Source organism: Bicyclus anynana, chromosome 21, assembly GCF_947172395.1.
Source record: "Bicyclus anynana chromosome 21, ilBicAnyn1.1, whole genome shotgun sequence".
NCBI classification, from domain to species: Eukaryota; Metazoa; Arthropoda; class Insecta; order Lepidoptera; family Nymphalidae; genus Bicyclus; species Bicyclus anynana.
Window position 1 is genome coordinate 6,823,184 of NC_069103.1, and position 17,104 is coordinate 6,840,287.

At 36.2% G+C, this 17,104-nt stretch overlaps 1 protein-coding gene across 1 annotated transcript in view; it reads right to left on the reverse strand.

Moving 5' to 3' along the window:
* LOC112057117 (neurogenic locus notch homolog protein 1) overlaps positions 1–17,104 on the reverse strand; it is a 72,880-nt gene that overhangs the window by 21,166 nt on the left and 34,610 nt on the right. The gene's annotated exons all lie outside the window — the stretch shown is intronic.

Here is a 17,104-nt window from a genome sequence, read left to right on the forward strand (position 1 = left end):
GAATGCTTGCGACTCGCTTGATATCGCCAGTCCACCTGGCGGGGGGTCGACCAACACTGCGCTTTTGTAGGACATTAAACATACAATTAAATATTTGTAATCGACCACGACCTGTCAGAAACGCAAACTCTGAGCGACCGGACTTTTATTGCTTATTGCATCAACTATTAAAGGGCTGGCTATTATTTTGCGCAAAAAATCATCCTGACTATCCTACGCAGTACGCGGATATGGAGCCAGTATTCTTGCCACCATTCCATGTGGGTACGATTTCTGTATTCATGGTTATTAAGATAAACTAGCATAAGATTCTTGTATATTTAAAACCGTATCTAATCTGCTCATGATTATCATGCTACAAGGAAAAAGTGTTGTTTCCAGCGAATGCAACTTTCCAAAAACGTCTTAGCGTTTAAAATTCACCTCAAGTCTTCGAACGTGAATCATTATATTACGAATATGATAGCCGGAGTCGGGTCTTCCATCCGAATGCAGTAACTCAAGGCCTTTGTAATGAGTAATTACGCACAAGTATTGAGCAATCGTACCTATTGCAGTTACAAACAATTTATCTAATTATAAAATCATAGGTGTTGCAAATTACAGTATCATATAAAACTGTTATTTATGGGCCTTATTAGAAGGCTCAAAGTCACTCAGCGGGCTATGAATGCTTGGAGTTTCTCTGTGTGATCGAATCAGAAATGAGGAGATCCGCAGACGAGTCACTGACATAGCTCAGCGAGTCGCGAAACTGAAGTGTCAATGGGCAGGCTACATAGTTCTAAGAGCCAATGGACGTTGGGGTCCCAAGGTGCTGAAATGGCGACCCCGCACTGGAAAGCGCAGTGTTGGTGGACCCCCCACTAGGTGGACTGAGAATATCAAGTGGGTTACAGCAGCAGGGATGCTGGCCGCTCGAGACCGTTGTGCTTGGAGGTCCATGCAAGAGGCCTATGTCCAGACTGGACATAGGCCTGGGATGGACTTCCATCGGCTGATGATGATGATGATGATGATGATAATGATAATGTTAATGATAAAACTGATAATGATTTGTAGTCTTGAATAGGCAATCACAATGCTATGACAAGTACCAATATGGTGATTTTTATCGTGTTGCTTTGGCAGCACTTTACCAACTTTACTTGCCACAAGCACTTTACTTTTTTTCACGAAGAATAGCAAAATAAATCAATTATTCCCTATATCTTATTTTCTATCTTGGTATCTACTTATGGTCTGTTACAGCTCTTAGACACTTTAATGTAAGTTTCAGTTTTATATATATACATATGTATATATATATATATATATATGAATTATATATATATATATGAACTTGATGATTTTATTCATGTGTACTGATGCAATCAAATCTACTAATGTCTGCTAGATTGCACCAGTGATTTAATTAACTATACTAAATCGTAATTCGTTACATGTAGCGGCCTCGCGCTACTTTGATTTGGAAGACGTTTCGTAGCTTCAGTGAGTACCATTAGAATATAGATTAAAGGCAGAATTATATTTTGTCCGTGGTGTCGTGTCGTGACGCATCAGAACAGAATCAGAGTCATATATTTTGTATGGCAACGTTTACACTTATGTGTTGTGACATGTCGTGATGGGTTCTGATGTGTCGCATAGGTACAAAATGTATGATACCAATTCTGTTCTGATGCGTCACGTCATGTCACGACACGTCACACAAATACTCCAAATACTACAAATACAAATAAATAAATGTGTGGTAAATATAATTCCGCCTTTATGTTTTCTGATTACTTTAGGAATAACCCTTATTGGCAGTCGGGTAAAAATAATTCGCTAAGAAAATTTTACAGCTGTTGTAATTGTATTTTTTTAATTATTCTTTACATGTTAGCCATTGACTAAAATCTCACCTGATAGTAAGTGATGCAATCTAAGATGGAAGTGGGTTAACTTGTTAGGAGGATACACCCCTTTCGGTTTCTGCACGACATCGTACCGGAACGCTACGCATGGCGGTACGTCTTTGCCGGTAGGTAACTAGCCACGGCCGTAACCTCCCACCAGCCAGACTTGGACTAATTAGGAAAACCTCAATCAGCCCAGCCGGGGATCGAACCCAGGACCCCCGTCAAGTAAATTCACCGCGCATACCACTGTGCCACGGAGGCCGTCAAAATTATTCTTTACATGTTAGCCATTGACTAAAATCTCACCTGATGGTAAGTGATGAATGATGATGGAATCTAAAATTGAAGCGGGCAACTTTTTAGGAGTAGGATGATAATCCACATCCCTTTAGGTTTCTACAGGTTGTCGTGTGACGCTCTAACATGCGACCAACTAGATAATCTCGTGAAAAATTCAACCAATGGCGGTGCAAACGGAAATATCTCTATCTCTTTCATTGCGTTGGTTGGCGACATTGGACGACATTTTGTCTATTTTCTCTTCACTTGGTTGCATGTTACGCCAATGGTCTGGTGGTTTATTGAAAATTCAAAGATTAAGAATTTTTCAAGCGGATGAAGTCGCGGACTAATTTTTTTTTATTTTTCTCTACAAGGTAGCCCTTGACTACAATCTCACCTGATGCTAACTGATGATGCAATCTAAGATGAAATCGGGCTCACTTGGGAGTAGGATGAAATCCTCACTCATTTCGGTTTCTATACGACATCGTACCGGAACGCTAAATCGCTTGCCAAAGCCTCCCACCAGCCAGACCGGACCAATCAAGAAAACCTCAATCGGCCCAGCCGGGGATCGAACCCAGGACCTCCGTCTTGTATATCCACCGCGCATACCATTGCGCCACGGAGGCCTAATAATAATAATTAATACATATAGATACTTACGAGTACAAGTGGTATGCTCGAAACAGTATAATGATCGTGTAGGTAGATCCATTATGTACGAATGTGGGTGTTAAGATGCGTCGTTAAATTCAATCTCAGTTTAATATATTCCAATGTATAATGATGCTGCTCGGAAGTACTCTATTGTTTGCTCAATAATATAATACAGAGTGCTGGAATATTACGTCATGTTAAGTGGAACATTGTCATTATGTTAATTTGATTTGGTCTCGCTTTCTCCTGTTAATATTCAACAATTATCTTACACCCATTCACAAAATATGGAATGCGAACGAATTTAATATTATGTGCATCCATTTATATATAAATCCGTGATAGCCCAGTGGATATAACCCCTGCAACCGATTTCGAAAGGCGTAGATTTGAATCCTTCCCGGGGCATGCATGCTCACAACCAACTTTTCAGTTGTGTGCATTTTAAAAAATTAAATATTATGTGTCTCAAACGGTGAAGGAAAAATGTCGTGAGGAAACCTGCATACCAGAGAATTTTCTTAATTCTCTGCGTGTGTGAAGTCTGTCAATCCGCATTGGGCCAGCGTAGCGGCCTAACCCCTCTCATTATGAGAGAAACACGAGCTCAGCAGTGAGCCGAATATGGGTCTCTATATTTTATATATCTATTTATATTTTAGGGTCAAAATGTACACTATGTTTTTCTCCAATATCCTATTTATCATACCAAAATTCATCTTGATCGGTTTTGCCGTTTAGCCGTGAAAACGTAACAGACAGAAAGACAGACTTACTTTTACATTTATAGTATTAAGTATTACGTTAGTTAAACTTGTAAAAGTAAGGAATACCTATAGAAGTTCAAGGGTATACCCATCTCATAGCTAATGACGCCGAAAGAACATCTCAACGGAAAAGCTAAAGCTTTTACATAAATGTATATACTCGTAGTTACTTATCTTTTAGTTATAAACCTTTCAATATAATTTATAACTACGATTTATACTGTCTAGTCTAGACTCTAGGTGGTTTTTTAAAAGCATTAATGGAACTAGTTGTCGGATTTCTAAGAGCAAATCTTTTTATCTCTTCCTTTTAAAGGCTTTAGTGGCTATAGAAATCCTTCTGTCTGAGTAGAGAAGTATTTTGTTCACTCACTCACATACTCACTTAAATATTATGTTCATCACACACTACATATTGCGAACTTTATTCTATTTAACTATTTATTTTGTAACTTTTTTTATATTTTTATATTCTTTAAAAGTTAGCCTTTGACTACAATCTCACCAGATGGTGATGATGTAATCTAAAGTGGAAACGAGCTAACTTGTTAGGAGAAGGATGAAATCCACACTCCTTTCGGTTTCTACACGACATCGTACCGGAACGCTAAATTGCTTTTACAACGGTACGTCTTTGGCGGTAGTTTAAATATAAGAGTACTCAAATATAGGTAAGTGCATTTGTTTAAGTTAAAACAAAGACTTTGAATTGTAATTTTAAATGTGAATGTGAACAAACTTCTATTTAACTTATTACTATTTTAACTGTTAGTCAAATAAAGGTATTTTTACTGAGAAAGAATAAAATATGAAATTTAAGTTAACTTAATAAAATGGAATAAAATATGGAGCATAATTTTGAGCACACCACGTCCACGAAACGTGGAAAATAGGATAAATAGGAACAATCCAATCATGCCCACGTGGATTGATAGCAAGAATACATGCTGAATTTCAGTGATGGACAGTCAGGGTAATTTTTGCGCAATATATTGGCCAGCCCTTCGTCGCCAAATTGAATTGAAATATAAAACGAGTATTTGTGGGTCAAATATTGGAAATTAAAGAACAACTTTCTGTCATTTGGCTGGAGTCAATAAGGTATACATATATACTAGTATGTAAGCATATATTCAGTGACAATGCGATAATTTGATTCCATGGAGCCAATCTCATCATCAGATCGATCTGATGATGAGTCGGAAGTTAACCATAGGAACTCCTAAACCAATCAAGCTACGTCCTTCGAGTTTAGGCTCATTCGTCTTGCTAATCAATCTGGTGCTACATAATAGCTAGATCTTATATAATAACAAAATTTGAATTTCAATTTTTGATATTTTACTACCATATTGATGAAAAAGTCATCTCCACTTAATACGAAAATTAAAAACTAACAGTAACAATTATTTACATAATGCAAAGTGTGAATTGCCTTTTATGATGATTGCTCTCAAACACTTATTGTTAATTGTGTAGATAAAGGAAGCTTTACACCGGCATTGTATTGCTAAAAACGGCTATTTACTTACGTGTTCGGAACCGTTTACGTATGATGCAAGTTAAAGTGAGTGAACTCTAGCGTAGTGACCAGATCAAGTACCTATTCTACCTGGTGACGCAATGACGTTGTGTACCGAGTGAAAGGCGTGACGCGCCTTGACTTACGATGCAACTTTCTTTCCAAATATTGGTAAGGTATCAATCACGTCATACGTGTGTGATGACTTCGAATATGGAACGGAGTATGGTTATTACGAAAGTATTACTGCCAAGTATAAGTACTCATTTTAATGCCATTCTTATTGAGATGACGTCATTGATCTTAAGTAATTCGAGAGATAAAAAAGCGATGCGTTAAAACCCAGCGTTGGCGGGTATTAGTTACTGCTCTATAAAAAGCATTGTTATTTAAAAACATTGTCGTCTGAACATATACTTATTTTTATTTATTTATTTAATACTCTTTATTTGTACACCACAATAAATAAAAGAAAACAGAAACATAAGAAAAAGTAGAATACAAAAGGCGGCCTTATCGCTTAGTGGCGATCTCTTCCAGGCAACTTATTATGATAACTGTAGGTGGTGTGTACGTAATAATAATGTACATTATACATACATACAAATAACTACACACTAATACATAAACATTTGTGTATAATACACAAATTATATAAGTATATGTTTTGTTTGATCTTAATACAGGGAAAGAAAATTCGACAAATCCCAAAGGAGCAACTGAAAAGCATGAAATTGATTGTGCATGGGAATTGTGATTTTCTTGTACGATTTTTCTCTTTTGAGTCGTATGAATGAAGTTCACAGGGTCAGCTATCAGTCAGTCAGCTGGTGTAAAGAATAATATTACTTTTGAGTCATACTAGTACTACTACTATCCTACTCGTGTATTTAGTCTCCATAATTCGACAACGACAACGTCATGATAAATAACAATCCATATTACTCCCTCTTGAGCACTCTTGGTTCTCTATTGAGCATTATTCTCCTCTCAGGTTAGGCCACAGAAAACATATTATGGTTAGGCTAATAGTCAATGCGGATTGGAAGACAACACATACGAGGAGAATTAAGAAAATACTCAGGTATGTATCAGGTATATTTCCTCACGATGTTTCAACGGTGTGAAGATAAGATATTTAATTTCTTAAAATGTACATAACCGAAAAGTTGGAGATACATTCCAATTAAAATCTATTCTTAATATAACAAAGTATATAGGTCGATAAAAGAACCTGCTTTTCTATTTAGATTTTTTTTCCCTTTATGATTAAAACACTACGTTAGGTAGAAACATTATAAAAATAATGTCTACTGTATGGCGGTAAATTTTTTTAACTATTTACCCGAAAAGGCGAAAGATATGACATTGAATGAATTCAAAAATTATATTTTTAATAAATTAATTAATGCAAATATATATAACTACAAAGACTATTTTCAACTGAAATTTTGAGTAATTGTAATAATTGACATTTTTTTTAAATTGACATAATTTTCTCTTATATTGTTTTTTTTTTTGTTTTGTAATTTTGTAGCTTTTGTAATTTAGGTATTGTTCCATTGACACATTTCATAAATATTTTGCACGCCTATAGGCAAGACATGTTTGGATCGAATAATTAATGGTATATTTAATTTTATAACAAGTGTAACCCATGTTTAAAGCAAATAAATAAATTATTATTATTATTATTATAGATGTAAACTTTTTTAAATCAAGGATAGCTGGGGTAAGCTAGCGGAAGTAATTAACGCTTTATTAATGAATTAATATTACTACTCGTATATGTAGGTATAATTAGTAAGTTTATAAGAAATTATAATCCAAGAAAAACCTTCAAAATTAGTTCTGCTATTATAGTTTGAAAAGTTACTAGTAATTTCGCAGAAAAATTCATCAGTATATTTTCAAAAAGCATCCACGAATTTAGCAATTCGCCCGATGTGAAAATTGGAAACGGGAGAAAATTTAATTAATTCTAAAACTTAGTTGGGTTTTAATTAAAATGCAAAGTTTTCTTGTCAAACTGTTGGAGGCTTTTGTTTGCGACGTTACTCGGTTGATTTCATATTCAGTGAAGGCATGAATAGGGGTGACAGATAAAAGACTCTAAATATTAAAAGTTTCTTGCAAAACATTGTTCATTAACAATCATAAGGTAAATGAAAGAGCCATGATACCGCAGTGGATATGACCTTTGCCTTTGATTCGAAAGGCGTAGGTTCGAGTCCGGTTCGGGGTATGTACCTCCAACTTCAGTTATGTGCATTTTAAGAAATTAAATATCTCTTGTCTCAAACAAGGAAGGAAAGACATCGTTACAAAACTTGTAGGTATACCTGAGAATTTTCTTAATTCTCGTGTCGTCTTCGTGGTATAACCTGTGCTAACACATGTGTTAGTTAAATAAATAAATTAGTCGGTACATTCGTTAAGACGCAAAAAAGCTTACAACTTATAATTCGGCACAGAGCTTTGAAAGTGAAAATGGGTGCAATAAATAAACGCGTCATTTGCACTTGAATTAGAAAGTGAAGTGAACCGCTTCACTTTTATGGAATACAAAATGAATCTGACTCGGCCCTAAACAGCCAGCAAGCAGTTTCACAACACGTCGCGCGACAAACTGCAGGGTCATTGACCTTCAAACAAAACAAATGGGTCCCGCGTGTGCAAACTTGCTCATTTTATAATAAAAGCACAGTCTGTAATATAAAACTTTACATATAGACTGAAATATATTTGTTTGTCACATAGCCGAAGAATATGCCCTATACCTATCTTCAATTGGCGAATGGCGAGGCGAATTGTTAAAAGAGCGTTTTTTTTTTTATATTCTTTACAAGTTAGCCCTTGACTACAATCTCACCTGATGGTGCAGTCTAAGATGGAAGCGGGCTAACTTGTTAGGAGGAGGATGAAAATCCACACCCCTTTCGGTTTCTACACGGCATCGTACCGGAACGCTGAATCGCTTGGCGGTACGTCTTTGCCGGTAGGGTGGTAACTAGCCACGGCCGAAGCCTCCCACCAGCCAGACCTGGACAAATTAAGAAAATCTCAATCTGCCCAGCCGGGGGTCGAACCCAGGACCTCCGTCTTGTAAGTCCACCGCGCATACTACTGCGCCACGGAGGCCGTCAATAAATCTTCAATTGGCGAATGGCGAGGCGAATTGGTAAGGTTTTTTAAAAGGGCGTCCGCTATTAATCTCTCATCATCATTATCAATCCCACTTACTGCTGAGCTCGAGTCTCCTCTCAGAATGAGAGAGTGGCAGATTTCACACACGCAGAGAATTAAGAAAATTATCTGGTATGCAGGTTTCCTCACGATGTTTTTTCCTTCACCGTTTGAGACACGTGATATTTAATTTCTTACAAAGCACACAACTGAAAAGTTGGAGGTACATACCCTGGACGGGATTCGAACCCACACCCTCCGGAATCGAAGGCAGAGGTCATATCCACTAGGCTATCACGGTTCTCAGTAATCTCTAATCCTACATAAATTATTTATAGCGTGTAACTCTAATTCAACTTCCTGGCTTGCCTATTTATGCATTCCTTAACAATGGGTCGGCTGTCGATGGATGGACTTGGATAAACCAAGATAAGTCGGGCGAAGTTTACTTTGCGGATGAGGGTAGGAACCTATACTACGAAATACGATCAGATTACCGGCTTCAAAGAAAATATATACATAGCTCTTTGATTACGAATATCGTATACAGCGTTGCCAGATTTTCTTTTTGCCAAGTCGGGATTTAGGATTTTTTTGAGTGAAAAAATCGGGATTCTTTCGTTGAAAGCGGGATATCTTAAAAAAATGTAGGTGTATCAAAAGCTTTTTAATATTTATCTTTTTTTTTTGAGTTCAAATTACGTTTACGTCACAATATTTAAAAATATCCATAGAAAATGTATTTTATTAAAAATATTATATTGTAATCAGATTTACCCTGTTGTTAAAGACTTATTCGTCTTTTAAATAATAAAAAAAAATATAAAACAAAAATAAAAATCAAAAAAGTTTTATTATCTGAGAAGTGAGTTTGCCGAGCACGGTCGAGTTATTCCTGAAAAGACATTTGACATTTAATTTTGATTTAAAAATCGGTACGTCCGCCTTATATTATCATATTATATTATCAGGACGTCTACCAACGCTGATTGAAAGAATTAAATAGCAGTACCCCAGATTCCCATTTTGTAGTTTTCCCTTAGAGAAAGAATTTTTCAAAACGGTCTAATATTTTCATAACCTATTCAATGGAAATAATCAAATCTTCCCTCTTTATAATATTTGAAGCTAAATCTATACTAATATTATAAAGCTAAAGAGTTTGTGTGTTTGTTTATTTATTTGTTTGCTTAATTGAAGGCGCTAATCTCAGGAACTATTGGTCCGATTTGAAAAATGCTTTCAGTGTTAGATAGCCCATTTATCGAGGAAGGCTATAGGCTAATTTTATCTCCGTATACGGGAACGGAAACCACGCGGGTGGAATCGCGTGGCGTCATCTAGTTAATAATAAAATGAGCTCCAACTTTGAGTATCTAAATTCTAAATGATTCCCAAACAAGTTATTTACCTCTTCTATTTACTTTATTAACTTTGTTTTGATAAACTAACGTACATGAAAGGCTTTTGATATAGTAAGTTAAACAGTAAAGTTCCTAAAATGAGCGATGTTCGTTGTTCCCCAAAGTTACTAAACTGCCAAAATTTACTTTGTTAACTTCAAGGGGTTACACAGTTTTACGATGGAGAAACCTTTAAAAACTTTAAAGGGCATTGTTAGAAAGTATAAGCTATTAATTTTTGCTATGTAAATTGCACTTTTTATTATAGTGTTATTCTCAGCGTTTTCTTTTGTCTTTGCTCGTTTAAAAATCTATGTATACTTAACATTCTTTAGAAACGTGAAAATAAGTCTGCCTGTCTGTTGCCTTTTCATGGTTAAACTATTGAACTGATTTGGATGAAATCTACTATATAAAAATAAGTCGGGTTTTCCTTCCTGACGCTATAACTCAAGAACGCACGAACCGATTTTCACGGTTTTGCATTCGTTAGAAAGGTCTCAGGCTCCGTGAGGTTTATAGCAAAGAAAAAGGGATAGGGTAGGGCAGGGGAAGGGTAGGGGTAGGCGTAAGTCAAAGCGAAGCTTGACCGAGTCCGCTAGTTTGGTATAAAGATAAATTGGGCTTTGGAGCATAACATAACATATTATTTATAAATAGGCATAGGCCTTTTGTAGGGACCCCTGAAGGGGTCCTTCGTCGATTCGATTGTAACCAACGACAAAGTCTGCGCTTTTTAGTGCAGGGTCGTTATACCAATACTTTGGGACCTCTATGTCTACCATTTCTTCTTTTCTTTTTGTGTTCTTCTCAATACTAATGACAGTATGTATTTGCTAAATACATATTTCGTATTGTATATTGCAGTAATTGGTTTGTAACAATAAAATTGGAGAAACTTAACGCGTAAGAAGTAGGTAGATATTGCTTCCGTTTATAACAAAGAGAAATCTTCGTACAATAGCTCATAAGTTAGTTGATTCTTGATAAGATATTCAATTGTTACAAATAAAAACTCATATACTCTAATCCATGATATAATCACAACGTTTAAGTAGGTGTAGAGTGTAGACACCTAAAACGGTAATACGAGTAAGTACTCGTACATGCTGTTATTGATATCTTTAAATACGTGAGCTCATAGTTCAAAACCTATGTATCTTAGTGCGGGCACTTACCGGACACTGTGGATTCAATAGACACATGTTCAACTTAAACTCCGGGACACAGATCTGTGCAAACTCTGCCTAGAGTCAGAGGAAACACCTATGCACAGTCATAGTTTCCTATGAAATTGTTATCCACAGATATCTCCTGATTATCTGTACCTTCCTATTAAAAATAGAACCATTCATATAACCATTAGGTAACTCTCTGAGCTAATTGACGTTAAATTAAAATACCTGTTGGTTTTGTGATAATGAAATATTTAAAAAGATAGTCGTTTTTTTTTACTTTCTTTGTTACCAAGTCTAGTTCCTATACAATAATCAGTTCTAGTAATAGCTGGAAATAAATCCGCCCTACTTCTAATATTCGATGTTAGTTTTGCTCTGATAATTTTGTGTTTATATAAAATATGTAAGGTTTATGAAAAGTGTAATAAATAAAAAGTAATATTAATAAATTATAATCACATTAGTAACGCTCGGTGCTTAATGAGAGCTTCGTATCTTCCACTTAAATAATTTAAGATCCCTGGGTGTTATTGTTAACTAGCGCGTGGTTCCCGTTCCCGTTAGAATATGGGGATAATACATAGCCTATATCCTTCCTCAATAAATGAGCTATCTAACACTGAAAGAATTTTTCAAATCGGACCAGTAGTTCCTGAGATTAGAGTTTTCAATCAAACAAACAAACAAACTCTTCAGCTTTATAATATTAGTATAGATGTCTGGAGGAGGAGGAGGAGGAATCAGAGGTCATATCCACTCGGCTTATCACGGCTCTACCTAACCTAACCTAACCTAACCTAACCATCTTATTTTTCCAAACTTCCTCTCCTCTTGTGTCCTTCTGTTTGCAATACATAGGTACAAGATAAAAGACACATAAATCAAAGATTCCATCAAGCGCAGATAATATAATATTTTAATCCACAATTATCGCTCTGTTGAAACGCACACTTTCTCTTTGACTCATGCGACATACCGCGCGAGTGAAACCAGTACGTTTAGAGAGTTTGCATTTATCGTAAACATTTTTGTTATGTGCCTCTAAGGAGTATTTAAATCCTTTATTACAATATACTGTGACTTTGATAATGTGTTGACGCTAGGTGGCGCGACTTGTTTCCGTAAAGAGTAGGGAGTTCGTGAGGGGTAGCGATCGAGCCGTCCACATTTCTTGTTGTGTAATCTTTATGGGTTAGTTAGGATAGACGGGGAGAGTGACTTGAGCGGAAAAGAGGAGTGTTTGTTAACTGTCAAAGGATCCTTTAACCCTACACACAACCTTTACAAGTACGTGACTCAATTCAAGATCATTTTCTGCCATCCTAGGCATATATCTTATTTTGGTTACAGTTTGATTTGTTAATATTAAGTTGTCCTGACATTAGAATTGTAACCGTTGTTCAATATTAGTTTTCTTAGTTTTTAAATCCACTTTTGAAGCTTCTGCTAAAATTCAAAATTAATTAAAGTAATAAGCCCGCCTTTACATGCTCTACATTACAACCTACAATTATCTGTGTTTATTAGTGACATTAGTCCTTATATAATGAGCATGCAGTAAGGTTCCATCTTTTATTTATTTTGTAAATGCTATAAAAGTAATATTGAAAATGTAAGATTTAATTTAGGCGGAAACCTCCGCCTACTCGTAGTGTTGTAGCTTCGTGTTATTTATAACATAAAATATTGAATAATGAGTCGTCCCACGCAGCCTTTCTGTTTTCTTCGAAGGACGCCCCGCAGGGTTACTGTTTTTTGTTACTTAAAATATCTTTCATTTATTTCTTATATTATATAATTGATTTACTATTTATAAAGAAAAGAAAAAAAAAATTCGGCTGAACGGATTTATCTTATCTTGGTCTTCAAATGTTCGTGGAGGTATAGGGAAGATTTAAAAGGTGAGGAAAATTAGAATAATTGCCGGGAAAACCATAAAAACAACCCTTTTCTATTTCCCATACAAACGTTTAAGAGTCAAGGGGTAGGGTATGGTAGGGGTAGAGTAGTGTAGAGTAGGGATAGGGAAGAAGTGCACATAAGTCAAAGCGAAGCTTGACCGGGTCCACTATGTATTACATATATTACCCCGGTATTCATACTGGAACGGGAACCACGCGAGTAAAACCGCGTGGTATCAGCTAGTAAAATATACAATACGAGTATACCTAGATGAATATACATAGAGTAAGACCGGCGATATTGCAGTGCGCGGTTGTTCAACGCTTACAAATTCCGCAGTTGTTTGTATAAACAATATCTTGATCTCGTGCGAGACGTGACTCGGTTTCATTGTAATAGCGGCAAACAAAAGTTACGGCCAACGGCCCGATTGCGTCCCAGACTTTATGAATGTACGCCTTCTACATATTACACGACTTTATTAATCTATGCTACAATAAATCAGTAGAAACTGTCTGTATCATTACTAAATCTGTAGAGAGGTCAATTCTGTACAATGTACATGAAATATATTTCCAAAACAACTATCAGGGGGTGATTAGTGATCGATACTGATGCCAAAAAATGCAATCAGTAAATTTTTTATCTGTCTGTCTGTATGATCGTTATAGAAACAAAAACTACTCGATGGATTTTAACGAAACGGTACAATTATTCTTCTCTCTACTCCTGGCAAGGTTATAGTATACTTTTCATCACGCTACGATCAATAGGAGCAGAGCAGTGAAGTGAAATGTTGGGAAAACGGGAGAAGTTACTCCATTTTTACAGAGATACTACTGTATTAAAGAGGTTTAAGGGCTGATGAAGTCGCGGGCGTCGGTTATAGCACCTATAGTCTTAAAAGAGAATATTTATTTAAAAAAAAAAACAAACATTCATATTAATCATTAGCAGACGCCCCGTGGTTTTTCCCGCATAGTTTCCGTTTCTGTAGGAGTAAAGCGGATTACAGAGTGGCGGCTCAAAACCGTGTCTGTCTACCCTTATTCAGACTACACTCTTATAATATAAAATACGTTTAAAAATAGACCTATTGTTTCCATTGAACCATACTACCTTGAAAGCCATAATAGGCAATCCAATGCCTTTGACAAAGAAAATCTTCGTCGAATAAAACTTTGTAATCAAAAAGTAGATATATATTATTTTATAATCCACTTTGAAGTAGAGTAACCCACATAGCTTAAAAAAAGAGAAATCCTTTTTTTTTCGAAATCTGTACATTTTTGCCCCATAAAACCGATAACCGATAACTAGCTGACGCCCGCGACTTCGTCCGCGTGAAATTAGTTTTTCACAAATCCCTCCGAATTTTTTGGGATGAAAAGTAAAGCCTATGTTTTATCCAGAGTAAAAAATATATTTCCATTTCAAATTTCAGCCAAATCAGATCGGCGTTAAAGAGTAACAAACATCCATACAAACTTTCTCGTTTATGATATTAGTAGGATGCAATTTGATAGCTAATTATCCCTACTATCACTCCTTAATTGGATCGCTATACGTTTCCAGTGACCCCGTATATCTTTAAAGTCAAAGAGCTGTATAATATTATAAGTTAGTCTAAATTTATAGTCAAAGAGTATGAGTACGAACTCTTTGTAGCTTTTTGTCAAAGATGCCGATAGCTGTGGAACGAGGTCAAGTATTGCGGCAGAGAAGGTGTTATTCTTAAGTGGTGCTCCGCTAGAGAACCGCGCTGCATACGAGATTGCCTACTTAGCCGAGAAAAGCCCTAGTGGGGAATTATATTAAATATATTCTTGTGACAATTTCAAATGACGCTTCAATAGCTAGACGGCGAAGAAAATAAATTCAAGAGTCACGAATCTTTCGCTTTTGATCTTTGCCTATTGGATTTTTTTTTACCTGCGACGTTTTTATGTTCAATGACAATGAATGATACCATGGTAATGGTACCAAATATTGAATAATAGAAAACTAAATAAAAAACTACTATTTCAAACTACTATACTACTATTAAAAACTTCTATTTTCCATTCAACTCTTGCACTAACTTCTCCCGTTTTCCTAACATTTCCCTTCACTACTCTGCTCCTATTGATCGTAGCGTGATGAAAAGTATACTATAACCTGTCCAAGAGTATGAAGAATAATTATACTATGTTTCGTTAAAATCCGTCGAGTAGTTTTTGTTTCTATAACGAACATACAGACAGACAGACAAAAAATTACTGATTGCATTTTTGGCATCAGTAATCACCCCCTGATAGTGATCCAGTCCGGGGCATGCACCTCCAACTTCTCAGTTTTGTACATTTTAAGAAATTAAATATCACGTGTCTCAAACGATGAAGGAAAACATGAACATCGCGAGGAAACCTGAATACCTGAGAGTTTTCTTAATTCTCGATGTGTGTGAAGCATTTGGCCAGCGTGGTGGACTTTTAGCCTTCCGAGAGGACTCTCGTGCTCAACAATGAACCAAATATGGGTTGTTAAAAACGGTAATGACGAACTTACACCGTTACCGAGCCTTACTTACTTCTATTTTCCATTCAACTCTTGCACCAAGAGCCAATGACTATTGACTAATTAAAGATATACCTATGTATGCATGGTTAATTATTTAAAGATAATCTTAGTCATTTAATTATTAAATAACCACAGGTCCTGGAGGTCCTGGGTTCGATCCCTGGATGGGCCGATTGAGATTTTCTTAATTGGTCCAGGTCTGGCAAGTGGGAGGCTTTCGGCCGTGGCTAGTTACCACCCTACCGACAAAGACGTACCGCCAAACGATTTAGCGTTCTGGTACGATGTCGTGTAGAAACCGAAAGGGGTGTGGATTTTCATCCTCCCCCTAACAAGTTAGTCCGTAGCATCATCACTTACCATCAGGTGAGATTGTAGTCAAGGGCTAACTTGTAGAGAATAAAAAAAAATAGAAGGCGTTTCAAAGATATGAAGCTGGGGCTACATTTGAAGTATTCTCACTCATTATAATGGGAACAACGTTGACTAAAGAGTCCCTTTCTGACGCTCTAATGATAAGTGTTGTCAGTCTAAAAATAAGCGCACAAACGCAGCAGAAATTGTATGACACTCAGAATACATTAACACGTCTATATCTAAATTATCCCACCCTTTGTTAAAATCTCAAATATACATACAAAAATTTCTTTGAAAACGCATATTATGGAATAAGCTCAGAAAAGCACTGTTAAACATCAATGTTTATGGATCTCTAGCATACAGTTGCCACGAGGCTGAGGTCCTAGCGACTGCAGACTATTCCTGATGATTTTAAAAAGCTCCCGAATGTCATGAAATTATTACTCGTAATTACACTCTCAATCAAGTCATCAATATTCTCTTTCAGTGCGCTTTCATTTGAGACCCCACTCGAGTAAATTTGCAGACATTAGGTTATTCATCGACAATAACTTTTAAACGGCTCAACTGATTTTCATCAAACATTACTTTCCGAGCTATAGGGATTTAAATGGTCAGATTTGCGGCACTGCCACTGTATTGAAAATGAAGATGTCTGGCTATCCAGAGTCTCGGTCCATTCGACGCCTATTAGCTTAGACCAATTATAGAAGGACCTGTATCGTACTCATAGTCACGAACAAAATTGTCTGTCATTTTCTGAAGAAAACAAGCTTAGATTTGGTATATATCTTATTCTAAACTAGAAGTTTTTGCCCGTTTTTTACACAATTCAATTACACAAAAAGGTATTTTTAGGGAGCTCTTTAACCGACGAACACTATTACAACTATTTAACATCGATATTATAGAGACAGTTTTTATAATCGCATTAGATCGTTGATCATATACTTTGACAGAAAAGTAACGTCTAGCGAGGCAGGTCCTATACAATAATTGGTCTGAGCCTATTAGATTCTTGGGTCGAGTAACTTGGCTGTAGAGACGTAGTTCGACTCACCTTACCTAGTCTTACCAACGTTCAGTGACCGCAACCGGATGCGGCGAAGAAAATGGCTCGTTACGGGCAACACCGTTCACCAATATAGTGTTACCGGCTGATTCACTCGTGCTTGAAATAGAAATCTTTTCTATACAATTGGATTAACATAATCACGTTGTTATTAAATGTTACGTCGTAATAGCAAAGTTTTTACCCAAGTTACTACAATGTCGTTATCCTCATTAGCCTATATTGGTTTAAGATCCGGGATTAGAAATATATACCCTCATATTAATTGATTATGAAACACGGCTAAAACTCATGTGATATAAGGTTGGA